The following is a 27,912-nucleotide window of genomic DNA, read 5'->3' on the forward strand; positions in this document are numbered from 1 at the left end:
CAAGGATCTAACTTTGGTTTATCTGTCATTGGCATTCTTGCTCTTAACCACTACACTCTTTGCTCTTCCTCTATTATATCCACCTCACCCATTTCACCATCCTTCTCAGAGCAGGACACCATTACAGCCCCTCTCCATGACACATAAACCTGAGCTGTGAAAGAGCCTCCATGCTGACATGTCTCTAAGTCACTGGGTGGTTTAAAATGAGTGTGGAATTAAGAGGGGCTCAGAGGGTGGCTGTGATCACAAGGAGAGGTAAATAAGGTGCTTGTCTAGGGCCTTTCATGTTTGTATGGTTTTTCCATGGATGAAACAAACTCATCTAATTGTAGGCAAAAGGGATAAGGTTCAGGGTATGAGACGGAGGCTCTTTCTCTATCTTCAGGGACCTGGGAACATGCCAACATCTTCCTTCCCTAAACTCTAAGGCTACCCACAATACTTGCAACCAGGGCAGAAATGGGCGGCAGCAGCTCGTCCCAGGCTAATCCCCTGAACCTCTCTTCAAGGCCACCTTTTCTCTAACTTTCTAGTGAGTTGACAACAATCTCGTCTAGTCTTTTTCCTGTTGCCTCTTAAATCCTAATTCCTCCCGTGTTTCACTGTCCCCAGCTTTAATAAACATACTAAAAATAAAATAAAATAAAATAAAATAAAATAAAATAAAATAAAATAAGCTGTAATGAGAGAAAATGGTTTTGTCGCAGTCTGCTGTTGAGTTGGAAACACTGTCCAACTAGGCCATGCTAGATTGCAGGTGTGCTTTGGGAGCGTGCCTGAGAGTATGTCTGCAAAAGGAGTTGGGTAACCTACAAATCTGTAATATGGGAACTGATTCAAGTGGTGGGATAGAGAGATGGAGCTTCCATAGCAGTATATACCTGTCTTCACAGAGGTCCTTTTTGCACCCATGGCACATGCCTGCTGACCACAGCAGCTGCATTGAAATGGACCTCATGGTTTTGGTGATCAGTGACATGTGGCAGCAGCACAGTGAGATGCTTTGGTAATGATTTCACCAAGAAGGCCAGATGGCATTCACCCTGAAACAGTGACAGCTGCAGCCACATTTAAATTATCCAGCCACCTGTAGGACTGAGCAGCTCTTCTCTCTGTAAAACCAGGGCTAAATCTGTCGAATGAGGAAAGCCCCAAAGAGGAGTGGGAATCTGAAAGAGGCAAGAAGAAACCTTTTCTTCTTTTTTAAAATTTTATTTTAATTTATTGATTTGAGAGAAAGAAAGGGAGAGAGGTAGGAGGGAGGCAGGGAGAAAAGGAGGGAGTGAGGTGGGGAGAGAGAGAGAAAGAGAGAAAGATAAAGAGAGAAAGATAAAGAGAGAGAGAGAGTCAGGGAGATTTATATATAGAGAAACACATCAATCTATTGTTTCACTTATTTATGCATTCATTGTTTTCCCTGACTGGGATTAGAACCTGCAATGTTGGCCTGTCAGGGTGGTGCTCTAACCACCTGAGCTAACCAGAAAAGGCCAGAAGAAACTTCTTATGATGATAAGGTGAGGACTGGAGCTAAAGAGGTTAATTGAATTTAAATATTCAAATAGCTGGGCATGAAGTGACTTGCCCAAAGCCATATGGTTGGCAGGTTGTGAACAACAGGTTGGCTTGTAAAATGTGCTTTTACCACAATCTGTAGAGTCTCTTCATAAGACCAATACATGAACATGCTAGTTTAAAGAGTGTGAGAGCCCAATTTTACCAGCATGAGGTATCCACCCCACTGGGCAATCTGATAACCAGAAGGAGCATGTAGCTTGGCAAAGAGATCCTATTATTACTGCATTTTGTAACAGGCAGATTAGGACAGAGAAGGATGACCTAAGTTGTGGGATGGGGTGAGTCCAATATCCAGGAGCTGTTTTTCTATCCTATCCTTAAAAAAATATTCAGACCAAGTTTGGCTAGGCTCTCATGGTAGAGTAAAGGATCACTTGCCTAAAGGGACACTGGCTAAATGTTCAGAGACTATCTCAAATATTGTTTCAGTGGTGTCCACAGCAATGAAGTCAAACTAGGCATAGGTTCTGACCTCGGAATTGTGACAGTGCTATACTCAGCGATCTTTAAGTCTAAGCCTCTCCGTAAACTTCCTTTTGATAAAAATGACTGCATTTAACTTCTTACTTTAGAGTTTGTCATCTCAAATGCTTATAGGGACAGGCATTTAAGTGGATGAGTGTGATACTAGGGGACAGTCGGGAGGTTCAGGGACTGTGTTGACATGGAGAGCTCAGGGGTCTTTTAAAGTGGTCAGTCACTATTCAGTACCTCCTTAGAGTTAGGCTATCCTGGGGCCATGAGGATTTGGGGCAAGAGGCAGGACATGTAAGGGGATTATATTTCATAACCTAGAGCCCCATTGGGTACTCTCATTAATTTCATATAAGATTTGCTTAGCATTTTTAGGAGAGCATTGTTAGAGATTTGGCACTGGAGTGTGAGTGTTGGGGCCCTTCGAAGCAAGGCTGATGCCCATAAGGTGTTGGTTTAAAAACACAAGGTTGGTGCAGAATGGGAAATTTTCAATTTGATCTTTGCTGCATTAATAGATTGAGTGTGGTAAGACTTCTGTTCTTGGTGAGGCCAGAGGACAGTTTAAACCTTTTGGATCACATTTTAAGAGGAAGACATATCAAATGGAAAGAAATTAAGAAAGTGAAACATGTTATATGAAATAGTTGAAAGATCTGGGTATATGAACCCCCAAGAAAGAAGGCTTCAGGTGACACGATTGAATATTAGACACTAAATATTCAAAAGCCTGTCTCTTGAAGGTAGAAGTTGGAGAAAGACAACATTTAATTCACTACATAGAGCAGACAACTCAAGTCACATTGTCTGGAGATTGATGGGCTGGGTTTATAGTCACATAGGAATTCAAGCACAGGTTGGCAGGAATACAAGAATAGTTATAGAGATGAGTTGGTACAGTGTAGTAATTAAGACTTAGATATACTAGTAGATTGTGTTTTAATTTTAGCACTTGCCAAATACAGGAAATATAGCAAGTTGCTGGATTTTCTGCTTCAGTTTTATAATCTTTAAAATGGAGATAATGATTTTTACTGCATAATTGTCATCAAGGGTAAAATTAAATAATTAACTTTATTCCTTGGAAAGAGAGAGAGAGAGAGAGTGAGAGAGAGAGAGCGAGCGAGCGCTATTCTTTATTTCTTATGTATTCCTCAGTTATTTTGAAATGAACTTAAAAGCCTTTGAAAGTGCTTCAGTTTTATGAAAATTCTCTGTTTTGATGTGGTTTTCCTCAATCAAAAATTCAGTTTATAACAGATGAATAATATTTGACATTCATTTTCATGCTATCCAGACTGAAGAAAAAAAAAAGCCCATCACTTCGCTTGTGTGGGATGAGGTATGAGGAATTTTTTTACCAAGGAGTTGAAAATGACAGAGAAGGATGAGCAGTCACAATTCGGTCCCTTGGTTAATAGCGTGATTTGATTATTTACATATCAGACTTGTGTTTGGGGACCTCTGAGCCTCTGTGCACGTTTATCAAATTGCAAACAGCACCATTTATGCACGGCTGGTGATAAAGCACTACCACACAGCTGAATAGCTTTCCCAGTAGAAGATGATTATTTCCCAAGATAAAAGCTGGCTACCTGATGCCAAAGCAATTCATCAATCCAGTGACAAAAAGAAAAAATAAATAAATCAGACAAACCACTTTTAGTGTAGAGTGAACAATGGTGGATTGATTGGGTTTTGGCTGCAAATACTGGCAAAGCAAACCTAAAACAGTATGAGGTGTTCGTGGTAATTTTCATTATAACATAATTGTGTGGCTAAACTTCCATATTATGGTTTTCAATTTGCTCCTAAGTTAACTGTGGGGGTTGAAGTTAAGTGGTCACATCTTCATTAAGAGTAATGGGTTTCTTTGCTAACAGAGATTGTGGGTTTTATTTCCATTTTAATGGCACTTTGCAGTCTGCATGGCTTATATGGATGGGGGAGTTTTGGTTTGTAATGGAAGAAATTCTATCCTGATGCCAATGCACTGCAGAGGAGATTATCTCAAAATCTAAGAGCAGCTGCTGTTTAAGTTTTCTTTTTCTAGCCACAAATAAGGCGGAGCAGCATAACCCCCAGTTGGAAGTCAGAAAGAACATATTCATTTGCTCATTTATTCAGCCTATTTTCATTGAGCTGTGTTTAGGTAGGGCTCTGGGGATATATCAACAGACTGACAAGCTACTTGCTCCCATTGTCATTACAAAATAGAATTGTGGAGGTGGAGTGCTGGACAATAAACATATGGATATGCTTCAAATGCTGGCCTCTGTATTTTCTATTTTTGTGATCTAAGGTGGATTATTAACTTAATAGTGCCTCCCACACAGCAAGACTCAGCAAATGATAGTTTTCTTGCCTTCCCTACAGGGCCCTAAGAAAAGAACAATGTGGCTCCTTTTCAGGTTCGGTGGATGCTTTTCTTTGGGCCACACAAATGGAGGTCCTTGTCATCCCTATGAATGGGGAAGATTCAGGATGACCTGGCTTGTCTAACATTCCTGGGAAGCTCTCCCTTTTAAGTCCCAGAGCTAAGCAACCTCTGTTTCTTTCTCTTCATTTTGCCTGGCCAAAAAGAATACTTCCAGGTGAACTACTTTTCAACCCATACATGCTTTTTGTTTTTTCTTTTTAAAAATCCTACTGCAAATACAATAGCTTTTGTTGACTGTAGTTCTACTTTTTACTGAGTTTCTACTCATTAAGGTGTGTGTGTGTGTGTGTGTGGGTGTGTGTGTGTGTGTGTGTGTGTGTGTGTGTGTTTAAAGCAATGAAGGATTGTGATTCTTTTTCTTTAATAATTTCTTTTTTTTAGAGAGAGAGAGAAGGAGAGAGAAAGAGAGAGAGAGTTAGAGAAACATTGATTTGTTTTTTTCTACTTATTTATGCATTCGTTGGTTATGTTTAGTATATACCCTGACCAGAGATCGAATGAGAAACCTTGATGTATTGGGATGATGCTCTAAGTTTAACCAACTAAACTACCTGGCCAGGGGCAAGGGTGGTGGTTCTTATACCCACCTTCCAGGAGGTAGAATGTGTTCTGGGATTCTGCTAGAATGACTGGGTGGTTGCCTTGTGAAGGGGTGTGATAAAGAAGAAGAGATGGTGAATTTATTGATGGGGAAATAAATATCATTATTTATAATTACAATTTTATATGGAGACACAATTTATGATGATTAAAAATATAGCTTGTTATGAAGTTTCTCAAATAAAATATGTCTGGCGTTCTAAAAAAAATTGGTTTGAAACAAATTTTGTATGACATACAGCCCATGTGGCAGGTGAGAGTGAATATGATGTGAATTAAACATTCCTTCACTTTCTCTCATTGCCTTTCCCTTGCTACAGGTACTTATAACCAATATTTTATCCTTAGTAGACTTCATGTGAGATACCAAAATCTTTCCTCCTTGAAATCTGAAAAAATCTATCTTATGTGACAAAAATATTAACAAATTTTCAACTCTATAGACAATGCTTGCATTGCTCTGGTAGCTATCAAACTCTTTAGTTGTGCTAATTGGATAAGGTGCCAAAAGGGAATCTGGAAAAGCGTAGAAGAGACAAGAAGGGTTTTCACAGGTAAAGGCAGAGAGTTATTAGCAGGAGGGGAGAAAAATCCTGAAATATAAAGGCATAGGGAGCCTGTTGGAAGAGATCCTAAGAGTTTGGTGAAGAGGGGGGGGGGGGGAGATTTTTGTGGGTGGCTGCCATATACGAGATACATAGAGAGAATAATGAAGGTAAGAAAGAGGTTTTTAAAGAAGTTTGGCTCTGCATTATACACATAATTTACTCCTGGCCCCTTCTTGTAGGAGAATAGAGTAAAAATGTAAATTACATTCCAATTATTGTGGCAGCTTCTGGGTAGCTTTTTTTTAAATTTTATTTTTTATTTTTTATGTGATGCTAAGGAGTGACTGGGCCTCAGAATGGCTTTCTAAAGTGTAATCTTGAATGAAGCATTTAAGCCATTATGGCATTTTTCTTCCTTAAAACTCCCTGTTTATCTAGACATCCTTTGAGACATTTCTTCAGTGTTGCAATGAAGTAGCTGAATATCCAAGGGTTTTGAAGTTAGATAAATCAGTTTTCAAATCCTAACTCCTCACTTGCTAGCTAGTCATGTCACTTCTATAAGCTCCAGTATTTTCATCTGATATGGGGTTCAGAAGATCTACCCTGTTGGACTGTTGTAATTACCAGAATACAGGGACATCTAGCAAAAGATTCTGGAAAAAAAGATGGCCCATTGAAATTAGGATAATTTGAGAATGTGTAATTGCAGGAATATTCCTAAAACTGTATAAGTAGCAAAATATAGTACCGTCCTTGTGGGGTTACCAGCTTCAGGCATGAAGATCTGAGTAGGAGTGTCTCCTGGGACCTGGAGACAGAGAAGACTGTGTAGAAAGAGCTCCTGGAAAGGTGCTGAGACTTTCGGTGGAGAGATGTGGCCAGCTCTTGGTAACAACAAAGGACTGGGGAATAAATGGTGCAGCCTCCTTCCTTCTCTTTTTTCCTCCTTCCAGTTTCTTCAGGGTCCTGGGTTGGCCAGTCCCAACTTGAAGCCATTTGGTAAGGCAGTCCATTAAGGTCACAGCAGGTGGAGCAGAGTGGAGAAGGATGGAGAGTGTCTCTGGGGCCACGTGAACATATCCATCATGCTTGTAATGTTATTTCCCATCTCCTTTTTTCCTTTCCAATGTCATGGGTTGAAGGGTATCTTTTCCATGGAAGAATAGAGCTGTTACTAGTCTCTAAAAGACAGTGCCTTATATGTTAGTGGTATGGATTGTGACACATCACAGACATAGCTTTGGATTTGGAAATGGACACATAATAATCTTTAATGTATGGTGGGAGAAGCACAGCTGGTGTAGTGTGCTTCCCAGACAGTGAGTGATGTAGAGAACTTGCTATGTTGGTCGGGGATAAATAGCAACTCTTGTTTCAACAGTGGCTTTTCAAGTTTGCCTCTTGGCACGAAGCTGACTCTGGCAAAGGATATCACATAAACAGGGTACATGTCCAAGCATGCCTACCAGTCACTACTTGTTAGATACATTTTCACCTTCTAACCAGTGACCCACAGCTAGCTGACAAAGCTGATGGCAGGGCATCCTTTCAGAGAATGTACTAGGGACCATGTGGATTTTTTCAAAATTTGTGAATGAGTGTAAGACCACTTTTGGAAAAGAAAGGTTTGTTGTCACTGGTGGTAGAGATCTTTGATTCATTCCATTTGTAAAGATTCTAAATTTTGGATAAATAGTTTTCTAAATTTATCCTAAAAAAGAAAATCACAACAATCCTTCTCCTTTGCTCCCCATAGCAGGCTGAATGTTCCCCCCCCCCGCCCCCGCCCCCAAGAAGACATATCCATGCCCTAATTCCAAGAACCTAAGAATGTCATCTTATTTGGAAAAAGTATTTTTCTAGATGTAATTAAAAATATTGTGATGAGTACATCATCCTGGATTATCTGGATGGGCCTAAATCCAACCCCAAGTGTCCTTACAAAATAAATAGAGAGGACAGACAATGAGGAAAAGTCTATATGAAGATGGAGACAGATCTGTGATGTGGCCACAAACCAAGGAAGCTAGCAATCCTCAGAATCTGGAAGAGGCATGAAGTGGATTCTCCCTTAGAGCCTTTGTAGGGAGTATAGCTCTGGTGGAAGACCCTGGCTTCCTGAATTGTGAAGGAATAAATATCGATTATTACAAGCTACAAATGTGTGATATTTGTCATAGTGGCCCTGGAAATTAATTTACCTCCTATGAAACCATCTGTGCTTATACCTGACTACTGAGCAGCATGAAGAATTATAGAAATAGTACAGAGAACAAATATCTTAGAATATATTTTTCTGAAGTTTATGAGAAATCATCTCAAATCCTGGAAAGTTGTGCTTTCTTATTCATATCTTAAGTACTTGCAATGAAATGTCATTATGTTGAAAAAGAAGCAGAAAAAAAGAGCATATAGGAAGGAATCAGTTGTCTTGGATGCTCATAACTTGTTTTACTGTTCACTGGCTATGTGACCTTGGAAAAGTAATTCAAGCACACTGAGTCTAGATTTTCTTTTCTCTAAAATATTTGTCCCACCTATTTTCAGAGTTGTCAAGAAGATTAAATTATGCAAGGTACTTTGAAATAGTAATGTAATCCATTACAGTGAAAACTGACATATATATATATATATATATATATATATATATATTTTTCCATTATTCACTATAAAAGTACAAATATATTTGTTGAGTTAAATTAGGGCTTACTAACTCAGAATTTGCAATGATCTGGAAAAGATAGGAGTGAGGAATCAGGGTTTCAGTCCTGACTGTGTCAATGAGTAACCTCATTGGACAAATTCTTGAACCTTTTAGTGACATAGTTTTCATAATTGTTAAAGAGAGTTGAGTTGTGTAATCTCTAATGTGGCTCCCATATCTCTAATTCTATAACATTTTAAGAATATGATGCCTTGGTGAGCTTGTTCCTTCACAAAGATTAAATTCTCACCATGTTCTGTCAATCTTGAGCTTGTCTGCTGAGTTCAGATTTATATAATTAGTATCAGGATAGCAGGCAGAGTATCAGCCGAGTTTCTCTGAATGTAAAGGAAAGGCAAAACAAAATTTACATAATCACATAAACGAAAAGAAAAAGGAACTTATTGGCTCACTTAATTGAGAAGAGTTAGTGTTAGATTTTTAGCTCAAAGAATGCTGTCAACATTTACTGTTAGTTCTGTTAGTTCTGCTTTCTGGAGGGTTGACTGCAGTCTTTGATAGTGTTATTTCATGGTTCAATAGTGTTATTTCATCATTTCTTGATTACATATATCAAAGGAAAGTACAAGTATTTTTTCAAGATACACAGTAATAGTATCATTGAATCTCATTGGCCCATCTGTCCCTCTCAGAACTAATCTACATGTCCAGAAGAAATTCAGTACATTGATTGGTGCTATGTCAGGGATACAGCCACTGCTCTCAGGCTGGAAGGAGTATGTGTGTCTTGTCCACAACTTTCTCCCTTGTCCTTGACACGACACATTACAGAAAGCAATTTATATAGTCAACCTTTGGGTGTTGACTAAAATAATTTTGACTTTTGACTCACATGTCAAAGTTTGTATCTTGACAAGAAGGAGATTGGGGTTTTGGCATATTGTCTTCATCTGAGCAAGGTCCACATAGCAGAACTCGGCATGTCTTCAGCCGGGCTGGCTTGGGAAGTGGGTCAGCATTATGATGAGGTCAGATCCCCACCTAGGCAACCACTGCTGCCCAGCTCATAGTGCGATGAGTTTGTAGCTAATGTGCTTGTGCTGATTTGTTTTAGAAGCTTAGCAATAGCACAGAAAACTTTTATTACTACTCAGGAAATGGTGTATTCCTACTATCAAGGCTGAAAATAAAGCTCCTTTGTTTAAACACCTTTGGAAAACTTCTGTAAATGTAGTGGCCATTTATCTTACCTTGGTAAGGCCTGTGCAGTGACTTCACATTGAAAAGCTATCAATCCTCATATCTCACAGCGGTTTTGGTTTTTATTCTCAGCATGTTTATTCTGGAGAGGAGAATGTGGGAGGAGATTAGGCTAAAAGTATTCTGAGAAGAGGCCCTATGTTATTTAAAAATGACATAATGCGATGGACTTATTTTTCCTTATTTTCTCTTAAAAATGCAGTGATGGGAAAAGAAGGAAATTAATGTAAGATCTACCTCAACATCTTAAGATTTCCTTCAAGCCTGCTCTTAATTTTCTCCTCTAAAAAAAGACTTTAAAATTATTTAATTAATCAGAACCATGCTTGGTTTTGTATATGTAACTTCTCACTGGTCTGTAGTGTAAGAAGGAAGAAGGGGTAGTCTCTGATGAGGAAAGGCTAGAGAAAGGATCATCCTGTCCTATATCCTTCCAAGGGAGTCTCAGTGGATTTACCAAGAGAGCAACGTGCACTGTGGTAGGAGGGGACATGAGATTTTAACCGGCACAGAGAAGGTCTTTCTGCCAAAAATAGACCCACCTGCTTGTGGATGTCTGGCATTTCCCAGGCTGGGGACAGTGCCAGAAAGGCCAGCTGTTCCTTCAGATACTCTTCCCACAGGCTGGCCCAGACCTGAAATTCCAGCCTTGAACTGAAGGATAAATTTTCTTCCACCATCTACCCCAAAGCACATGCTTCCCTCTTCCTCCCCCACCTCTGAAATAAAGGTCTCAACAGATATCTACAATGCAGAATATGTTCTGAAGACAGGTGCAAAGAGCAGACATTATGGAAGTAGGAGAGTCCTTATTCCTCTACTCCCTACAGAACCAACTTTTGTCAAGTCCTGAACTGCTTACGCAGCAGTTTCCTCCTCTATAAAATGTGGAAAATGAGCCAAACCGTCTGGACTTTTAGGAAGGCTAAATAAGACACCCGCAGCGCACCAATTAGCAAAAGGCAAGAAACAACTCAGGCATCTGTCAAAGGGAGACTGGTTGCATAAACAATGGAATATTCCCACAATGCTATGTTCTGTAGCTGGGAAGAGGAACATGCAAGACCTCTATGGACTGCTATAGAGTGAAGACCAGGGCTTACTGTTTATGTAACAGCAAAACACAGTGTAGTGTGATAGTATGTTACAATTAAGAAAAGAGGAGAAATAAGATATACTTATTTGTTTATAATAACAATAGCAAGATAAACCAAAAACTAATGTAAAATGGGATGGAGGTAGGGTGTAAGGAGGGGAGATAAACTTCCCTATACTCCTTATTTTAGTTTTTCACTTTGAATCATGTAAATGTTTCACATAATTAAAAACTAAGTTAGCGCCGGGACCGGTTTGGCTCAATGGATAGAGCGTCGGCTTGGGGATCGAAAGGTCCCGGGTTCGATTCCAGTTCTGGGCATGTACCTTGGTTGCGGGCATATCCCCAGTAGGGGGTGTGCAGGAGGCAGCTGATCGATGACTCTCTCTCATCGATGTTTCTAACTCTCTATCTCTCTCCCTTCCTCTCTGTACAAAAATCAATAAAATATATTTAAAAAAAAAAACAAAAAAAAACTAAGTTAGCGCTAGCCAGTTTCGATAGCATGTCGGCCTGTGGACTGAAGGGTCCTGGGTTTGATTCCGGTCAAGGGCATGTACCTTGATTGGGTACATCCCCAGTAGGGGGTGTGCAGGAGGCAGTTGATCTATGTTTCTCTCATCAGTGTTTCTGACTCTCTCTCTCTCTCCCTTCCTCTCTGAAAAAAAAAAAAAAAATTCAATAAGATATGTTAAAAAACAAAAACTAAGTTAAATCTAAGAGAAAAACACACCAAGACAAAAGTCCTAAAATTTTTAACATCAAACTGGAAAAAAAAAAAAAAGTGAATGTAACTTTTTGTCACTTCTATGGCAATACAATCTAACATTTATTTCAAATGACTTTAAAACACATATTTGGCACATACATCCCTGGGGAGATATATCATGAGGATAAAAAGAAGGACAAAGATATCTTAAGTTGAACTCTTTGGAGCAGTTGTTGGTGGTGATATTTACATTATTACTTTGAATATTATTATATAGAAAGTAAACTAAAGCAACTAAGTAATCAAAGCAATATCCTAATGCGATAAGATTTTCAGAGTATGAAAAGACAAGACTTGAAGTAAAAAATGCTGTAATCTTTCACTTGAATTTGTCTATATTTATTTTTATCTTTCTAAAATCTACAAATTTCCTGAGCCTGTCCACTGTGTGGCCAACTCGTAGTGTAGGAAATAGGCCTCTGTGATCCATGGCCAGCATACTCAACTTTTAATGGAAATGGTGACTGAATGTCTCCAGGGCAAACAGAATGTTAGGAGGAGGGAAGAGGATATGAGAACAAAAAACTGTGGATGTGAGCCAGCACCTTGGTGGAAACCCCCTGAGGCACCTGCCTCAACTAGACAGGGAGGCGGAGACAACTAGAAAAGGCCGGAGCCCCATTTTTTCATCCAATGGGAGTCCATAAGACCTAGTTGACTTGAGGAAACAATTAACCCCATAGTATTCAGTAAGTGAAGAACTGGAGAAGGAACTCTCGCACTCTAGGGGGAGAAATAGGCTGTGATTGCTACTCCATGTGTGCCTGGACAACCAGACGGACACCTGTTCTCAAGAATGTACTGAAGGTCTGTCTCCATTATTTGAATTCAGACAGGTGGGCATTTCTCACAGTAGTCATGAGCACTCTGGGTAGTCAGAATATAATATCTAATGACCATTTCCATCTTAAAAGAACAGGGCTCCTTGGACAAATAACAAATCTAGAACTGGGGCAAGAAGTGATTGAGATGAGCCTGAGAGATACTGTTCTGCCCCCAAAGCAAGAATGCATGAATCGACTTGAAGAAGTACCTACTGGCCAAAATTTGGGAAGGATATAAAAGCAAATAATGGGGTCAATTTATTGAAACAGATCAGATATGCAAAATCCACAGGTTTACTTGGAAGTCCCTGGGATATCAGCTCACTATTCTGAAAATAGATAAGTAAAAGGAAAGAAACACACCTTTTGTTTGTTTTAGGTAATTAAACAGTTGATGAGGGAAAAATTCTTTATTGAATTATTCTAGTTAATACCATATTTTCCGGCGTATAAAACGACCCCCTAATTTTACAGTTAAAACATAGGTTTAGCCTATATTCGCTGTATAAGACTACCCCCCACTTCAAAGAAAAGACTTACTTTGCCGTCAAGATCTGCAGGTAATTTTTGTGCAATTTTGGTCTTTTGCCCCCGATTTTCAGTTGACTTTTTTTTTCGTTTCAAAAGTCTCTATATGCTGGAAAATACGGTAAGTTTGGGTGAATGATAACATTTTAAAAAATCTCTATTTTTGGTAGTAATCATTTTGCAATATATAAATGTATCAAATCAAATGTATGTCTTAAACTTACAAAGTTATATGTCAGTTATATCAATAAAGCTGCAGCAGGGTGGGGGTGGGGAGCTGCCATTTTCCATTCTGATAAGTAATGAAATAATGGATTTAGGCAACCGTCAGCAATGTCTGCCAATAGCATTAAGTGAAGATTAATGAGAAATTGTACAATGGGAGTAGCTGTGTGCTGCTCAGCAGGCAATTTAAATTATACCAGAGACAAGGCAGTAAGACACACATGGATTTCTCCACTGTGAACACAGGCAGAGTCTGCCCATTTGCTGAGGGTGAAGACAGGCTAGCTGTGGGCTACTGGTGAGACCCACATTTTCCCAACCCCCACTCCTCGGAAACTTTCTATCAGCTGCATAGGGTGGGGGTCACCCATCGAAGGGCAGGGACAGGGGCCTGGGTTGAATTTAGAATTCTCCAGCCTGTTGCCTTTTTAGTCTCTTCTCACTTTGCAGTGTCTTTCCTACAGAGCAGGAAAGAGTCTTGGCTTTGGAAACTGCAGTCCTACACCCGTTAGTACTTGTGGGGCCTGGGGCATGTTACTTTATCTCTCTGGCCCTCAGTTCCTTCTATGGAAGGAAGATGGTAACAGGATCCTTGGGTGTACCAGAGGAGATGATGTAAGTCAAGTGCTGAGCACAGCAGATGCCTGAGGAGCTTTCCTCCAGGCCAGAGACACAGAGAGTAGAATCCAGAAGTTATGTGGTAGCTTCCACAGAGGATTTATTTACATGTTCCTTCCTCTCTCAGAGGGACAGTTGCCTTTAGTCAGAGCACCATGTTGAGAACTCAGCACAGCTCAGCAGGAGGGAAGTAGCAGCAATTAATTATGCTCTTTCAGATAAATCACTTTTATTTTTTTAACACCGCCATTTCTTTTCCCAGAGGGCCTTATTTTATTTAGTTCAAGTTTCACCATTGAACATACCTCCTTTCTCCAACTGTGAGGTCCTCATTGGCTCCATGCAAGGAGACCAACTTAAGTCCTGTTCAGTGAAGTTATTCATGCCCCAGTTTTACTTACCTCAGTGGTTTATCTAAAATTGCCACTTGCCTCATCTTAAGTTAGATCTGCATCATCCAATTCAAGAACATATTTGCTACAGTATTTTCTATGCCTTCAATATTATTTGAATAGTCACAAGCCTACGATGTAGCAATGGAACAACACTTTTACATATTCTTTGCTTCAGGGATATCATTCTATTGTTCTTTGGAATCCCTCATACATTGCATACCCAGAAGTGTTTTCTTTGGAATCCTCATCCATTGAATACCCAGGCTCTCAGAATTGGAACAATAGAGAAAAATGAAAAACTTAATCCTGTTGAAAGACTAGTTCAGGATACTAAGACTTCACACTTCCCCACCAGAGCCTAAAAAAACACACACCAAAAAACCCAGCCTGGACTACACAGTTATTTACCTCTGCTACCATCTAATGGTGTCAGGTGGTAATACAGGACGAAGAGAAGGCCTTCAGTGGGTTTCTTTTCCCTGGAATACAGGTAAATTAGACTTAAGAGGAGGTGATTGATTATATGGTGTGATTTTCAAGGAGGATAGGAAATCTTGATGCTCTCTCAAGTACCATATGTACCCACTTATCGGTGACTGAAAGATCAGCATTGGGCTTTTATTTCTTAGCTCTGCATTCTGAGCCCCTTCTCTTTGGGAAGGACAACCCCATGTCAGTGCTGTTCCATGAAATCCTCAGAAGGCTGAAAGAGAAAGTGTCTTTAATGGTGGGCACTGGGGAAGAACTGATGATGCCAATTCTTGAAGAAACAACCTCGGCAGTCCCTTGTGTCACCAGAATATTTTCCTTTCTGCTTCCTTATTTGCTGAAAACATTCCATTTTCTCCTTTATTACTTCCTTCAGAATGATTGATCAGCCAACAGAGGCTGCTCTGAGCTCAGGGGTAAAGGGAAAAAAATCTTGTCTAGCCCTAACCGGTTTGGCTCAATGGATAGAGCACCAGCCTGCAGATAGAGGGGTCCTGGGTTCAGTTCTGGTCAAGGGCATGTACCTTGGCTGCGGGCACATTCCCAGTGAGGGGTGTGCAGGAGGCAGCTGATCAGTGTTTCTCTCTCATCAATGTTTCTAACTCTCTATCCCTCTTCCTTCCTCTCTGTAAGAAATCAATAAAATATACATTTAGAAAAAAAATCTTGTCTAGTCGATACCTTTGCTAGCATTGTTCTTCAGAATTATATATTACCATTATCATGACTGGTATTATTTTGAGATAATGGAGGATATAAATGCATGCACAAATTTATTTTTTCAGGGGATGAACCCTTAATCTATTTGTTTTCCGGTTTTTTGTTTTTTTTTGAGATATTGACATATAACATACTAGTTTAAGGTGTACAAAGTAATAATTTGAAATATGTATAGATTACAAAATGATAAGCTATTATATATTTGGTTAACATGCCCATCCCCTTACACAATTACCTTTTTGTGCTGATAACATTTAAGATTTACTCTCTTAACAACTTCCAAGTATACAACAGTATTGGTAATGATAGTCAGTAATGATAGTCAGCATGCTGTATGTTAGGTCCCCAGAATTTTCTCATCACGTAGCTGGGTGTTCGTGCCCTTTGACCAACATATGCACATTTACCCCCTGCCTAGCCTCTGGCAACAACTTCTCTATTCTATTTCTAGGAGTTTAGCTTTTTAAGATTCCACATATAGTGAGAACATACAGTATTTATATTTTTTCTCCCTGACTATAGCGCTGTCTGCAGGTAATTTGCATTGCTATTTGAGTCATGGTTGTCACTCAATTACTGCTGTGGAATAAGTAACTGATTTAAATTTTGAAATGAGAATGAAAATTACTAAACCATTAGACATAATCATTAAATTGTTGCACACCAAATTGTATAGAATGAAAGGTAAAGGAGAAATGGCAATGAGGATATAAGTGCAGTTCCAGTAGAGCTCTATCCACTGAGTCAAACTGGTCAGGGCGCATACTGTGACCTTTTAAAAAAATCTTTTAAAAATGTAGTTTTATTGATTTCATAGAGGAAGGGTGAGGGAAAGAGAGATAGAAACATCAATTATTCATTGATTGGCTGCTTTTTGCACATTCCTCACCACACACACACACACACACACACACACACTGGGGATGTAACTGTGACCTCCTGGTTTATAGGTTGACACTCAACTAATGAGCTGCACAGGCTGGGCTATACTCGGACCTTGATGGACTTAAACAAACTTCATCAATGGAATAGATTTATTTACCCTCCACCTTCTGGTTGCCTTTGGACAATAGGGGAAGTTAGTAGGGTAGTTTTATTGGAGTCTTTCTTATCCCTACTTCCTCTCACCTCTCACTTCTACCAAAATAAGTTTCTCTCCAAATAGTTACACTTTACATTTTCAGACTATGGGGATTGGTGGTAAGAGGGTAACAGCTTTTGGTTATTCTTAGCCTTAAGAGTCTACATGATGCCTTTTAAAGTTGTGCCTCAAATTACCCAATGTGAGTATGCCTCTGTTTCTGTTGTTGTTGTTTTTTGCCTGAAACCTGACTAATACAAATACTCTGTTTATATATTTTAACTCTTTATTTTTCACAGATACACATAGTTCAAAGTATAAAGAAATGGACGGGAAAAATATATACCAGGCCAGGAGGAAGGGAGGTATTGCAGTCAGAGGAGATCTCAACAATATCTGTAATGTTATATTAAAAAATGTAAATATACTGACAAAATACATTTCTAGGTGGTGAGCAATGAGTGTTTGTTGTATTATTCTCTGAACTCTGAACTTTGAAACGTTTCTTTCTCTAATCCATCCATACTTTGGAATGGAGTGAGAGTAAAATGTGTAAGATGAAAGTGATTGGTCATTTGCAGGTGCTAGTGGCACCGAATACAGATACCGTTCTTCCGAGTAGAGCTTGTGCTTTCAGAGCCTTTCTGCATGTGCCATTTTATCAATTAGGCCAGCACTTGGGAGTGAGGATTTCCTGGTAGGAGTGAGAGACTTTGAGAAGCCCCATCAGCAAATAGGCAGAGCAATAGTAATTAGATTAAAGACTGTTTATTGCCATGGTTGATTATAATAAATAACCAATTTTGTGCTTCCAAAAGAAGTTATGAATTTTGCATCCTTTTCCTTGTGGTTTATTGCTAAATATCTACATGTTTTATTTGAAGAATATGTTAGCTATGATGTTGAGATAGCCAAATTATTCTGGAAACTTGCTCAGATACATGTTTTAGTTCTCCTTTTCGAAGCAGTCTTCAGACCAGAACTTAATTTGTTTCTTCCCCCTGTCATTTTAATAACTATAGTAAATACTTACTAAATAACCAGTATGCTACTGGCTACTATTCTATAAACTTCAGATATTTTAAAATTATAAACAGGGATACAATTGTGATTACTTGGAGAAATTGTTGGTTGACATGGTTTATTCCTTAGAGAATTCATACAATGATTTCTGTTCAAAAGTGTGGCCTCCTTCTCCTCAACTCTTACCCAGGTGCTAAGTAATTAGATTCTAGATTTTGCATTTTAGCCATTTTCTCCATTTCATGCCATGTGAACTACTGAACACAGTAGTATCATGGGGAAAGTGATTGCTTTTAACTTAAAGGATACTTGGGATTATTGGTGTGCTACCTGCAACAGGTAAGTCACCAGTGGCCAATCACTAGTCTTGGAGCCTCCTCTGACACATATGATATGTTGCCTGCACCCAAACACTGGCCGGTGGCAAAGTCATCAGCAGTGGGTGCTCTTCCAGTGAGGGAACATATGGATTATGCATTTCTTTGAGTAGATCAGTTGAGTTAGGAATTACCATCTAAGAACTCTACCTTTTTTTTTTTTTTTTTTTTTTAACTCACTGGGCAAAGAAAGTCTTGTAGTCATTTCCTAAAAAGTACTAGTAAGGAAGAATTGGTCTTTAGCAGTATCAAAAGTTTGGGATCAGCTACTGACATGGCTGGCAGTCTGGGTTGGCAAGAAAGAGTTAAGAATGCAGGTATTGACCAAGGGGGTTTGAAGAATAATGTATCCATGTTCCTTAACTCTTCTTTTGAGACATTTCCGCACTGCATTTAAGGCTGAGAGCCAAGGATATCACCCTGGTTACAAGGCCCTCTGCTAGGGCAAAGGGCAGGGTAGATGTGTCAATATTGGGATTTAGAAGAGCAGATTCTATGATTCTGAGTTTGTGTACTTACGAGTCTGATAAGATTTTGGAAAAAACCTTGTGGTAAATGCTATATAAGTTAAGCAATACTCATCCCTAGGAATTCAGAGTATCAAATATGTTCTGAGGAGTTTCAGAAGTATGGTAGAGGAGGAAAATTTTCTTCTCTCTTGTCCCACATATGCTCACCCAAGAATAGAAGAGCCTGTATGGATTAGTCAATGATGGTTTTTGCTAACCTACTATTTTATGGGTACCTACTATGTGTTAGGGACACTGTGAACATCATCTCTAATCCTCAAAACAACTTTCCTCTGATTTTAATATGGAAACACTAAAACTCAGGTTAAACACATTGGCCAAGAACACACAACAATGAGTCTAGATGGAAGAGCTATTATTTAACTCAAGTATGTTTATTCTACTAGAGGATTATGTCAGTTTCCTGCATTTAGTCTCATTAATTGGGGGAAATCCAATTACCTCTCTACCCCTACCTCCTTAAAAAGCCCCAATCACAACAGAAATTTTAAACCTATCTCGTCATCTAAAAGACTCTCACATGATGTTCTTACTCAGTGTAATGCAGATGTTGGGTAGAACATATTTTGTTTGGATGGTTATTCTGTGCCTTTTCTGGTGATCTTGAGCAAGATTACAAGCACCAGGATCATTAATCATGCAAGTTGTTCCCATCTGTAAAAATATCAATGAAATACATTCCTGAGAGCACAAGTGAGAATGGCTGTCTGGGGCATTGTATGCGGTGAACATTTCTCAATTAGTGTGCAGCCCCCTACCCTCTGTAATCCATGGCAGTAGCAGAAAGTAATGGGTCATATAATTGAAAATAGCAGACAATACCCAGATCTTTTATAATTGCTTTTGGAATGGATTCTATGATTTGCACAGGGGAAATCCTTCATTTCTTAATTATTTTCTTTGGCTTGATATAAAAATAATTTTGCCTCCCCTTGACTTTCTTAGGAAGGATAAAGAAGCAAGAGGTCCTGGTTAGCAAGAAAAAAAAAATTTCATGGTTAAAATATTGGAATGTATATGCAAATACAAATAATAGTCAACCTGTTCTGTCTTATAATTGCTTTTCCCATGGTATTTCATTATTTATATGTGGTGTCCGCCAAGAATTTATGAATACATTAGAACCATTAACCATTTTTTTTTTGTTATTTTGCTGAACACTTTAATCAGTACTTTTACTCCATATGGGCAAATAAATAAATAAATAAATAAATAAAATCTTGTGTTCAAATAGATCCTACTATATCTGAAAAAGTTTGCTCTCTTAAATAGAATAGGTAATGTATTCTTCCATATTCCCCTAAATTTTGCTAACAAAATTTGCTGAGACATGTTCTTATTTATGATTCAATATTAATTTATTCTTTTACTGTTCTTTTTTCAGTGAAAAACTATATTTTATAAACAAAAAGATTTAAAAAAATATCTTGAGCTTTACTGACTAGGAATTCATGTAGCTAAAATTCAAAATTTTTGTTTGCCGGGTTCTGCTAAGTAGGCATGATGCTACTAGGTTCTAATATATGGTAATATTGAATAATTGATTACAGTTTTTCAGTTTTTACCTAGATGTTTGTTAGAGTTCAATGATAATAATGGTTATAATGCATTCAGTAGAAACTTAAAAAAAATGATTTTCTATTGATTTTTAGAGAAGAAAGGAGCGGGAGAAAGAGAAACATTGACCAGCTGTCTCCCTCATGCTTCCCACCTAGAACTGAGCCTCAGCCTGGCATGTGCTCCGATTGGGAACTGAACTGGCAGCTCTTCAGTGCAACCCAACTGAGCCACACTGGCCACGGCTAGATTTGGAAATGGACAGTAATTTAGCTCCCAAAAAGTACACATTGAGCAAATTAAGAAGCTAACAGAATATTTATTGAAAGCAATAAATAGGGCAACAGTAATCAACACTGGATTGCATGTTCAGATTTGTGCAGAACAATAAAGGAAATAAAGTAGGCCAACTCTGTAGTCATCACATTTTATTTTTGAGTGTTTACCACAGGAAGGCTTTATTACCTCCATTCGAGTGAGCCTGGGCCTCTAAACTGTGAACTTCACCAATGTTTCTCCCTGACCATTTAGGTAAGAGAGGATGGGATGGCTCCAGTCCAGTGCCTGGAGTTGGGTATTTCCTTTTCTCAAGTCCCTGAGGCTCTGCTAACGCACCAGCAGGGTGGGTTCCCAGTAACTAATTTCCCCTGAGGGCAAGCCTTTCTGAGAAGAACAGTGTCCATTGTATTTAAAAATGGTTATTTTTCCCCTCCCTGCCCCTCCCCTGCCAGATGCACCATAGGATTTTCTCTGATATTTACTGTGAGATGCTGGTTGAGTTTCTGCAGGTCAATCTTACAGAATGGTGAGCCCCCCTACAAGTGGGTCCCCTGGAGATTTTAACTCTCAGAGTTGTCCCCCTGGGAGCCTCCAGAGTTTGTCAATGTCAGTTCAGGTCTCTTGTCCCGGCACTGGTCCCAGTGAGGTTTCCACTGGCGAGTCTCTGCTTTGAGCCAGGATTCCCTGTCTCTCTAGTCTTGGGGGCAGCGGCTTGTCTTCTGTCCTCCCCTCTCTTCAAGGCCCGAGAAGAGTTGTTGATTTTTCAATCCATTTAGCTTTTTGCTTGTATTAGGAGTGACTTCCAAGATCCTTATTCATGGAATTGGAAACCAGGAGTGATTACCTTTGTTTACAAACAACAAAATGGGGTCTAAAAAATGTGAGGCTCAAGTCACATGGCTAACAAATCAGAGAGAGCACTGGCTTTACAGCTGCCTGATGGCCAGATCTCTGCCCTTAATCAGAGCTCACAGGGAGTCAACTTTCCATCTTGTGAATGGCCTAGAAATAAATCAAAGTGACATGTATCTGTGATAAGGTATTGGATCTGACTCTTTCAGAACAATGTAGGTAACCTTGAGCAAATTACTCAGCCTCTCTGCCTCCTTTTTATCTACATAATGGGCTTACTAACATTTCTCATGCAATTGGTGTGAATATTAAATATGGGAAGAGAGTGTGGGAAAATGCATAATACATCATTAATGCTCAATTAATGCTATTTTTAGTAATAGGAAGAGAAGGAGAAGTGATTATTAAGCATGACTCTGTCTTTTCCCTTTGCCATGTCCGGGTTCTCTACTGTTTCCCAAATTTCCTTCTGCCACAAAACTCTGTCTTTTATTTTTCCTTATTGTTGTGGCTCTTCTTTTTCCTGTTCACTTTCATCTTCTAAACTTTTTCTCTTGAGAAGCCTTTCAGAATCTCCTGTTGAATAATTTCCTGAATCCGGAGGAATTCTTACACGGCTTTCATTGAACCATAATTTCCAATGATCTCCTTGAGGTTTAAACGTTACCTCTGGTTGCTGAGGCCATGCTGTTCTCTTCCCAGAATACACTTGGGCCAGGTATGTCACCACTACTTAGTATCTTTAAATGGGTCCTGACTGGCTGTCTATGCACAGTTCTTACTAGGGTAAGTACTAATTACTATAGACCATCACTGCAGAATCTGGCCAATAACAAGCATATAGGTATGTTCCTGGCAATTTCAGCTAAACTACTGTATGTATATTGAGGCCTGGCTTCAAAAATTTAGAAGTAGCTTTAGAATCCCACATGAATAGCTTAAACCTCATCACAGGAATTCTTTTGTCATATCCCCCAAAAATGTGGTTTTGCCTCATATTAAATTACCATAATTACTTCTAGGACAATGACAGCCTTTTTTTTGTCCCAAAGAGAATTACTGGGACCTCTTTCCCACGGAATAGTGTTGAGGGGAGTGAATGGGCCATGAGAACTTTGCATTAAGTTATGGTTCTTGGCATCAAGAAATGGTTATGAGGCAAAAGAGGTTTGAAGAAGACAGGGTCAAGGGAAAATGAAGAATATAAGGTGCAATGCTTAGAGTTGTGCATGGAACAGGTCGTTACATAATAGAAAATAATGAAAATAAAGTCATAGGTTTAGAAATAAAAGTCATATTGCTATACACCTGAAAAGGAATCTAATGTACTTCAGTGTCAGATTCATGCAATTTGGGCTTCTGAGGTTATAGGAAGGTGGCCTGGGAAGGGTGGAGGAAGAAAGGAAGGATTTAATATGAGAAAGGAAGTAATCAAAGAGTAATATTTTTGTTGACATTAAAAATAAAGAAATTCCCAGATTAGGCCTAGAAGTTATTCTCTTTTGATCATTGTACAGGATCTATATATCCTCATACATCCTCCAATGGGATACAGAGAACACTTGTCAGGTATTGGCAAAGAATTTCAGCAGGTCAGTTTGCTAAATCATGAAAAACTTAGCAAAAGTTATGAACCATCAACTATGACATCTCTGACATCTTAAATGTAAGCTATTGTAAGCGGAGAGGCCCAGAATGACTTGTGGTTAGATTTGAATTTTTTGGGAGGCAGAAATAGTATTAATAAAAGCTGTTTTCACCAAATTAGGATGTGCTGATTCGTCCATTCATTCATTTGGCAAATAATTATTGGGACTCACAATATTCCAGCCACTGTGTTAGAATCTAGGTTTGCAATAGTGGGTAAAACAGACACAGTTTTTATATTTCTGGATCTAAAATAAAAAAAGAAGCATCAGTTAATCATTTCAGACTGGTAAAAGTGGTATGAGGGACATAATCAGGGTCTTGTAAGAGAGAACTATGGCTGGGGCATGTGGCATCCAATTGGATCACATGGCCTGGTAGGCAAAGTGGAGTGGGGCCAGTGTTAGCTAAGGAGAGAATGAAGGAAAGAGAAGTTTGAACTTCTCTTGACAGTGACCTTGTCAATAAACTGAAAGGAACATAATAACAGAAAGTTATTCCATTAACACAACTGAGCTCTCCACCACTTAAATTTCTTAGGAGAGATCATCTGATTGGTTCAACTTGAGTCAGGTATTCTACCTGCCCAATCATCCATGGCCAGTTGGGCAAGATGAAACTCTGCTGTCTATACCTGATACTGCCCTTGGCACATCCTGTTGCTCTGAAATTCTGCTGAAGAAATGAATAAATGGGCAGAGCTAGTATACAGAGGACTACTAGGCTATGTGGTGAGGATTCAGGAATTCATTTTGGTGTCTAGACCTTACATACCGTATTTTCCGACGTTTAAGACGACCCCTTAATTTTTACAGTTAAAACATAGGTTTAGGCCTATATTTGCTGTATAAGACTACCCCCCACTTCCGAGGCAACACCAGTTCTTTTTTTAATAGACCGCCTCTCTGACTCTGGCCAATCTGAGCAGGCTTTTTACTAGAACACAGTGTAGCTTCAGGTACAGAACATGTATAATTTGCATGCATAAAAAGCCTGCTTGGATTGGCTGAGTTAGAGAGGCGGTCTATTAAAAAAAGAACTGGTGTTGCCTTGGAAGTGGGGGGTAGTCTTATACAGCGAATATAGGCCTAAACCTATGTTTTAACTGTAAAATTAGGGGGTCATCTTACACGCCGGAAAATACAGTAATAGTGTGGATGTTACTGCTCAATACTCAAGGGAAAGAAATATATTTATTTTTCTTAAATCTAGTATGATCAATTCAAGCAGTCTCAGCTCTGTACCCCAGCCAGACCAGCAGGAAACCAAATCATGGGATTCCAGGGTGGGGGTTGGGGGGGGGGGTGAGGCAGGTAAGGAGGCTTTCCCTCTCTAAGCTTAGGAAAATACTCCAGGGCAGGGGTTGGCAAACTCATTAGTCAACAGAGACAAATATCAACAGTACAACGATTGAAATTTCTTTTGAGAGCCAAATTTTTTAAACTTTAACTTCTTCTAATGCCACTTCTTCAAAATAGACTCACCCAGGCCATCGTATTTTGTGGAAGAGCCAGACTCAAGGGGTCAAAGAGCCGCATATGGCTCTCGAGCCACAGTTTGCTGACCACGGCTCCAGGGGCCCATAGTGCAGAGGACTTGGAAAGGGTTTCTTTGTGTTTAATCCTGTTGAACTCATGATGTCCCGTGAGGGAGAGTACTTGCACCATTTCCAGACAATCCCTGGACATGGCTTTCGGTACTCCATTGTCTTACATCCCAGCTACCCCAGCAAAGGGCACCCATTTTAGGACTGGGAGTGTCAGATAAGAGTGTTCTGCCAGGTGTAGAATCAACTGCCCAACTGCTTTCTTATCTTTTATCTCAGGAAAAAACCATATGTACCTCCCAGACTCTGAATGTCTGAATTTGGGGCTGGTGTTTTATGAGAAACAAGTTCTATGTGCCAGAGAGCAGAGTATTCCATACAGCAGTGCTGGTGACACAGGCTCCAGGGGATGCCACCCACCTGGATCAGAATGGGAGACGAAACCCCTGCAGCTGTCAGTATAGCAGACTTAACAAAAAATTACTCAGATTTGCAACAATAACAACAGAAAGTGTAGGACTGTTTTTTTGTTTTTTTTTAAATATATATATTTTTGTTGATTTCAGAGAGGAAGGGAGACAGAGATAGAAACATCAACGATGACAGAGAATCATTGATCAGCTGCCATTTGTACATCACCTACTGGTGATTGAGCCCACCACCTGGGCGGGCATGTGCCCTTGACTGGAATCCACCCTAGGACCCTTCAGTCCACAGGCCCACACTCTATCCAGTGAGCCAAACCAACTAGGGCTGTCTGACTGTTTTACTAAGCTGCCGTTTATGAGCACATACTATGTGCTAGGGACTTTTAGTACATCATCTCTAATTCTCAAAACAATCTTTATTCCATGTTAATATGGATACACTAAAATTCAGATGGATTAAATGCATTGACTAAGAAGACATCACAAGTAAGTTCCACTTATTTAACTCAGTTATATTCATTCTACTAGGGGACTATGTCAACTTCCTGCATTTAGTTGAGAGGAGGGAATCAAATTGTTGCCCATTACTAACTAACCAAATGCAAATTCTTTACATTAGACCTACCCATTCTTTTAAAAGAAACTGATTTGTCACACTTTTAAAAGAAATAAATCAGCATAATGCCAATAAAAGCGGATCTTTTTTTCAGATGGTTATTTTATGCCTTTGTGGGGAATCTTACTCATTCTTCAAAAAATTTTCTGTTTTCTTTTATCTAGGTTATTTTTTATCTGAATTTTTTAAAAGACAAATCCTTTTAAGACAAATTCTTTTGTTTCCCCTTTGAGTTGTGGCTTAGACCCACATGTCCTTGGGAAAGGGCATACACAGCCATAGCTTTGATGTCCATTTTGTTTAGGTCTATACATCTATATCTGGTAATTTGATGAAAGGTTTAATTTTTCAGCTGATCAATGGGACAGAACACTCTAAATGGAGACTGACTAGATTTCTCATTGTTGTGGTCATATTGATAATGGCTATTTTGCGCCAGGAAAGCTATCTGTCCCCTTGTTATATTATGTTGTGATTCTTTTGACCACATCTTAAGTCTAAACACATTGTCTGACTTTGATTATTGTTCCTCTTTCAAGTGCCAGGGATAGTAGTCTGAGATAGTTTGAACTCCAAAATGTTGGTTTTAGACATTATAATGCCAGTGAAAGGAAGGACAAATGCATTTGATTTAATATCAACTTCATTCAGCGGGTAGTGGTTACCTGCTTGCAGTGTGGAGGAGGATTCTGAAGCTGTGTCTGGGATCAATAGGAAAGATTGATAACTGTTACCCAGCACAGAAGCTGCCTGGTAGAGGCCTAGTACAGTTTTAACCCAGATTCTGGGGATTAGAGGGCAAAGACTTTGCAATCAGAGATGATCAGGGAAAGCAGAGTTCCTATGACATCAATTTTTCATGCTTTCTGAATATGATTGTGAAGACACAAGAGGCACAGAGAAGCATAGGATCTCCTATCTAATAAAGAGGGAGTATGCTAATTGACCCTCATACTGTCAAAAAGTTGGTAGTGCTTGTAGTCAATAAGGAGAGAATAAGCTAATTGACTGCCCCACTCAGAGATGGCAGCATCCACAGCCAATAAGGAGGGGATATGTTAATTGACTGCCCCACCCTCAAAGATGGCACTTCCCACAGCCAATAAGGAGGGAATATGCTAATTGAGTGTCCCACCCTCAAAGATGGCGGTGCCCACAGCCACAAGACTGAAGCAACCAGTCCCCTCAGCCCCACCATGGTGGCAGGTATTTGACTGCCTCCTGAGTACCCCAGTCGCTTCAGCCAGCTGCCCAGGGCCAGCCTGAGGTATAGGCAAGCCTTAGAGGGCAGCTACCCAGCCGCCTAGAGTCACCTGAGATTCAGGTAACTAGGGCCGGCCAAAGCTTGCGCTGCTGGCAGAGGCAACAGCATCACCTTCCCCTGTGAGAGGAGGCAGGCTAGGCTGAGGGATTCCCCCCTCCAGTGCATGAATTTTCATGTACCAAGCCTCTAGTCTATACTAATAAAAGTGTAATATACTAATTAGACTGGATGCGTTCCAGACGTCCTTCCGGGCAAAGCCAAAGCAGCTGCAATGGTTGAGGGTTAGCAGCCACAGTGACTGTGAGGGCTGAGGGATGATGGCACAGGAAAGGCAGCAGTACTGGTGGGCCCAGGCCAGTCCCACCCGTGCTGCCATAGCCCCTCCTTCAGCAGAGGCGGTGCTGGGAGAAGCAGCAGCATCTTAGTCCCGGAGCCTCTGCAGAGGCTGGACAGGGTGTGACCGCGGTGCCTCAACCTCCCACAACCCCCTCCCCAAGCTGGCCTGGCCCCAGATTGGCCCCCCCACAGGTGGGAAGGGTGGGGTCAGCATTAAGAAGTGAGGGCTGAGGGCTGGCAGCCACGGTATTTGGCTTCAGCAGCAGCAGCAGCAGCAGGGTGATAGGGTTGGCACCTTCCCCTGATCCTCTCAACCACCTCCCACAGAGGCAGGCCAGACTGCAGCTTAGGCCCACTCTCTTTGTTTTAGGCCTAAGCCATCAGTAGGACATCCCCTGAGGACTCCCAGACTGTGAGAGGGGGCATGCAGGGCTGAGGGACTCCCACCCCTAACAAGTTCACAAATTTTTGTGCACCGGGCCTCTAGTCTAGTGCATATATATGGTTGATAAGCTGCTGATAAACCTTAGAGACCTCGTTGCTTTACTCACAGGATATGTAAGGGTACATGTGGTAAAATTAAACATGGTGTCGGTGAGGAAGGGGTGAGTGGAGGAGCACTGTTCATCTTTGTTCTTTTCTTCCAGAAATTTCTTTAACACTGATTGAAGGACACTAAGGAAGACCAACCATGGGATTAAAATGCCAGATAGGTTTAAGCTTTTCTTTCTTGCTTTCTTTTTCTCTTTCTTTCTTTCTTTCTTTCTTTCTTTCTTTCTTTCTTTCTTTCTTTCTTTCATATTTTATTGATTTTACAGAGAGGAAAAGAGGGGGATAGAGAGCTGTCTCCTGCACACCCCCTATTGGGGATGTGCCCACAACCAAGGTACATGCCCCCGACTGGAACCAAACCCGGGACCTCTCAGTCTGCAGGCTGACGCTCTATCCACTGAGCCAGGGTTAAGCTTTTCTTTGTTTATTTGCCTCAGATGTCCAACCGATCAGAACTGATAGATATTTTTTGACTATTAATTATTATTTAGTTTTGGCTCCAAATCATATTTTGTACAGAAAAGTCTAAAGTTATCCCAACATCATTTGTTCTATGTCTTGTCTCTAAAAGTATAAACTAAGATTAAAC

The sequence above is a fragment of the Pipistrellus kuhlii genome, unplaced genomic scaffold, assembly GCF_014108245.1.
Source record: "Pipistrellus kuhlii isolate mPipKuh1 unplaced genomic scaffold, mPipKuh1.p scaffold_m20_p_14, whole genome shotgun sequence".
Classification (NCBI taxonomy): domain Eukaryota; kingdom Metazoa; phylum Chordata; class Mammalia; order Chiroptera; family Vespertilionidae; genus Pipistrellus; species Pipistrellus kuhlii.